Below are 5673 nucleotides of genomic sequence, written 5' to 3' on the forward strand. Positions count from 1 at the left end.
AAAGGAGGCAAGAATATACAATGGAGAAAAGACAGTTCTCTTCAGCAAGTGGTGTTGGGAAACTTGGACAGCCACATGTAAATCAATGAAGTTAGAACACTCCCTCACACCATACACAAAACTAAATTTGAAATGGCTTAAAGACTTAAATATAAGATGTGACGCCATAAAACTCGTAGAAGAGAATATAGGCAAAACATTTTCTAAAATAAATCACACCAATGTTTTCTTAGGTCAATCTCTCTAGGGGCAAAAGAAATAAAATCAAAAATAAACAAATGGGACCTAATGAAACTTAAAAGCTTTGCACCGCAAAAGAAACAATAAAGAAAATGAAAAGACAACCTATGGAATGGGAGAAAATATTTGCAAATGATGTGACCAACAGAGGCTTAATTTCCAAAATATACAGACACTCATACAACTCAATAACAAAAAAACAAACAACCCAATCAAAAAATGGGCAGAAAACCTAAGTAGACATTTTTCCAAAGAAGACATACAGATGGCCAATAGGGACATGAAAAGATGCTCAACATGCCTAATTGTTAGAGAAATGCAAATCATAATTACGATGAGGTATCACCTCACACCAGTCAGAATGGCCATCATCAAAAAGTCTACAAATAATAAATGTTGGAGAGGGTGTGGAGAAAAGGGAACCCTCCTACACTGTTGGTGGGAATGTAAATTGGTACAGCCATTATGGAGAACAGTATGGAGGTTCTTTAAAAAACTAAAAATAGAGCTACCATATGATCCAGCAATCCCACTCCTGGGTATATATCCAGAAAAGACAAAAACTCTAATTCGAAAAGATACATGTACCCCAATGTTCATAGCAGCACTATTTACAATAGTCAAGACATGGAAGCAACCTAAGTATCCATCAACAGATGAATGGATGAAGAAGATGTGGTATATATTATATAATGGGGCTTCCCTGGTGGCGCAGTGGTTGAGAATCTGCCTGCCAATGCAGGGGACATGGGTTCGAGCCCTGGTCTGGGAAGATCCCACATGCCACGGAGCAAGTAGGCCCGTGAGCCACAACTACTGAGCCTGCGTGTCTGGAGCCTGTGCTCCGCAACAAGAGAGGACGCGACAGTGAGAGGCCCGCGCACCGTGATGCAGAGTGGCTCCCACTTGCCGCAACTAGAGAAAGCCCTCGCACAGAAACAAAGACCCAACACAGCCAAAAATAAGTAAATAAATAAATAAATGTATTAAAAAAAATTTTAAGTAACGTTATTTTCTTTAATACTTTTAAAAAAATTAAAAACAAATGTTCCAACCAAAAGACATAGACTGGCTGAATGGATTAAAAATCAAGACCTGTATATATGCTGTCTAGAAGAGATCCACTTCAGATCTAGGGACACATACAGACTGAACGTGAGGGGATGGAAAAAGGTATTCCATGCAAATGGAAACCAAAAGAACGCTGGAGTAGCAATACTCATATCAGACAAAATAGACTTTAAAATAAAGAATGTTACAAGAGACAAGGAAGGACACTACATAATGATCAAGGTATCAATCCAAGAAGAAGATATAACAATTATAAATATATATGCACTCAACATAGGAGCACCTCAATACATAAGGCAACTGCTAACAGCTATAAAAGAGGAAATCGACAGTAACACAATAATACTGGGGGACTTTAACACCTCACTTACAGCAATGGACAGATCATCCAAAATGAAAATAAATAAGGAAACAGAAGCTTAGAATGACACAATAGACCAGATAGATTTAATTGATATTTATAGGACATTCCATCCAAAAACAGCAGATTACACTTTCTTCTCAAGTGTGCATGGAACATTTTCCAAGATAGATCACATCTTAGGTCACAAATCAAGCCTCAGTAAATTTAAGAAAATTGAAATCATATCAAGCATCTTTTCTGACCACAACCCTATGAGATTAGAAATGAATTACAGGGAACAAAACGTAAAAAAAACAAACACATGGAGGCTAAACAATACGTTACTAAGTAACCAAGACATCACTGAAGAAATCAAAGAGGAAATAAAAAAATACCTAGAGACAAATGACAATGAAAACACAATGGCCCAAAACCTATGGGATGATGCAAAAGCAGTTCTAGAGGGAAGTTTATAGCTATACAAGCCTACCTCAAGAAACAAGAAAAATCTCAAATAAACAATCTAACCTTACACCTAAAGGAACTAGAGAAAGAAGAACAAACAAAACCCAAAGTTAACAGAAGGAAAGAAATCATAAAGATCAGAGCAGAAATAAATGAAAAAGAAATGAAGGAAATGAGCAAAGATCAATAAAACTAAAAGCTGGTTTTTTGAGAAGATAAACAAAATTGATAAACCATTAGCCAGACTCCTCAAGAAAAAGAGGGAGAGGACTCAAATCAATAAAATTAGAAATGAAAAAGGAGAAGTTACAACAGACACCGCAGAAATACAAAGCATCCTAAGAGACTACTACGAGCAACTCTATGCCAATAAAATGGACAACCTGGAAGAAATGGACAAATTCTTAGAAAAGGTATAACCTTCCAAGACTGAACCAGGAAGAAATGGAAAATATGAACAGACCAATCACAAGTAATGAAATTGAAACTGTGATTAAAAATCTTCCAACAAACAAAAGCCCAGAACCAGATGGCTTCACAGGCGAATTCGATCAAACATTTAGAGGAGAGTTAACACCTACCCTTCTCAAACTCTTCCAAAATATAGCAGAGGGAGGAACACTCCCAAACTCATTCTATGAGGCCACCATCACCCTGATACCAAACCCAGATAAAGATTTAACAAAAAAAGAAAACTACAGGACAATATCACTGATGAACATAGATGCAAAAATCCTCAACAAAATACTAGCAAACAGAATGCAACAACACATTAAAAGGATTGTACACCATGATCAAGTGGGGTTTATCCCAGGAATGCAAGGATTCTTCAATATACGCGAATCAATCCGTGTGATACACCATATTAAAAAATTGAAGGATAAAAACCATATGATCATCTCAATAGGTGCAGAAAAAGCTTTCGACAAAATCCAACACCGATTTATGATAAAAAACTCTCCAGAGGGGCTTCTCTGGTGGCGCAGTGGTTGAGAGTCTGCTGCCAGTGCAGGGGACGCGGGTTCGAGCCCTGGTCTGGGAGTATCCCACATGCCGCGGAGCGGCTGGGCCCGTGAGCCACAACTGCTGAGCCTGCGCGTCTGGAGCCTGTGCTCCCCAACAAGGGAGGCCGCGATGGTGAGGGGCCTGCGCACTGCAGTGAAGAGTGACCCCCGCTTGCCGCAGCTGGAGAAAGCCCTCGCACAGAAACGAAGACCCAACACAGCCATAAATAAATAAAAAATTAAAAAAAAAAAAACTCTCCAGAAAGTAGGCATAGAGGGAACCTACCTCAACAGAATAAAAGCCATATATGACAAACCCACAGCCAACATCGTTCTCAATGGTGAAAAACTGAAACCATTTCCTCTAAGATCAGGAACAAGGCAAGCTTGCCCACTCTCACTACTATTATTCAACATAGTTTTGGAGGTTTTAGCCACAGCAATCAGAGAGGAAAAAGAAACAAAAGGAATCCAAATCGGAAGACAAGTAAAGCTGTCACTGTTTGCAGATAACATGATACTATACACACAGAAGCCTAAAGATGCTACCAGAAAACTACTAGAGCTAATCAATGAATTTGGTAAAGTAGAAGGATACAAAATTAAGGCACAGAAATCTCTTGCATTCATATACACTAATGATGAAAAATCTGAAAGAGAAATTAAGGAAACACTCCCATTTACCACTGTAACAAAAAGAATAAAATACCTAGGAGTAAACGTACCTAAGGAGACCAAAGACCTGTATGCAGAAAAGTATAAGACACTGAAGAAAGAAATTAAGGATGATACAAACAGATGGCGAGATATACCATGTTCTTGGATTGGAAGAATCAACATTGTGAAGATGACTATACTACCCAAAGCAATCTACAGATTCAACGCAATCCCTATCAAAGTACCAGTGGCATTTTTCCCAGAACTAGAACAAAAAGTTTCACAATTTGTATTGAGACACAAAAGACCCCAAATAGCCAAAGCAATCTCGAGAAAAATAAAAAAATACGGAGCTGGCGGAATCAGTGCCCTGACTTCAGACTCTACTACAAAGCTCCAATTAAGACAATAAGTAATTAAGACAATATGGTACTGGCACAGAAATAGAAATATAGATCAATGTAAAAGGATAGCAAGCCCAGAGATAAACCCACGCACATATGGTCACCTTATCTTTGATAAAGGAGGCAAGAATATACAATAGAGAAAAGACAGCCTCTTCAATAAGTGGTGCTGGGAAAACTGGACAGCTATATGTAAAAGTATGAAATTAGAACACTCCCTAACACCATATACAAAAATAAACTCAAAATGGATTAAAGACCTAAAATGTAAGGCCAGACACTCTATAAACCTCTTAGAGGAAAACATAGGCAGAACAATCAATGAAATAAATCACAGCAAGATCCTTTTGACCCACCTCCTAGAGAAATGGAAAGAAAAACAAAAATAAACAAATGGGACCTAATGAAACTTCAAAGCTCTTGCACAGCAAAGGAAACCATAAACAAGACAAAAAGAACCCTCAGAATGGGAGAAAATATTTGCAAATGAAGCAACTGACAAAAGATTAATCTCCAAAATATACAAGCAAGTCATGCAGCTCAATATCAAAAAACAAACAACCCAATCCAAAATATGGGCAGAAGACCTAAATAGACATTTCTCCAAGAAGATATACAGATTGCCAATAAACACATGAAAGGATGCTCAACATCACTAATCATTAGAGAAATGCAAATCAAAACTGCAATGAGGTATCACCTCACACCAGTCAGAATGGCCATTATCAAATTTTACTTAATTTTTAACTACTACAAAACTATATATTTTTTTAAAAAGGCATATTCAAGGGTGTCACATACAAAATGTTACTACAGTAGAGGCCAACAACATGCTTACTGGCCTCACCAGGTTAACTCTCTTGGTACAGCCCTCAGAACAAATGAAGCTCCCCCTTGTCACTTAGAAATGGAATGGTACCCTTAGATCACAAGGCAACTTGTTTAAAAACTCTATTTTTTACCATTTCCAACAGTTTATCATTGTAATCAAGAAAAATCTTGATAATATGCAAGAAGTAAGAAATCACAGAAATCAATTGGTTGCTGAAGCTCACGTAAGATAATTGTCATTAATCCCCTAATTTTAATTTTTGGCGTTCATCACAACAGGTTTGTTTTTACATTGAATTTGAATAAATATGATAAATCTGAACTAATACAATGTTTACTAAAAATATTCTTCCTATCTGTTTTATATATTTGTGATTCTTCATAAGATTCCTTCTGAAAAGAGGGTTCTACTCCTAAAAAAAAGTCTTTTAAAAAACTGAATGTAAAGTGTTACACTCCTTCTTTTTCTACTGACTTTTGTTTCTGAGATTGTTAAGCAAGTCTTCAATTTATTGGACTCATTTAAGATTCTAAAACCATCTTTTCTCTCTTCTCACACACACCCATATTTTTCTCCCTGCTCCCCACTTCTCCCTCTGAGCTTGGTGTTTGTGTAAGACAATAACAGGAACAATCTGATTTGGCAGCATAATAATCA

The sequence above is a fragment of the Balaenoptera acutorostrata genome, unplaced genomic scaffold, assembly GCF_949987535.1.
Source record: "Balaenoptera acutorostrata unplaced genomic scaffold, mBalAcu1.1 scaffold_470, whole genome shotgun sequence".
Taxonomy (NCBI): Eukaryota; Metazoa; Chordata; class Mammalia; order Artiodactyla; family Balaenopteridae; genus Balaenoptera; species Balaenoptera acutorostrata.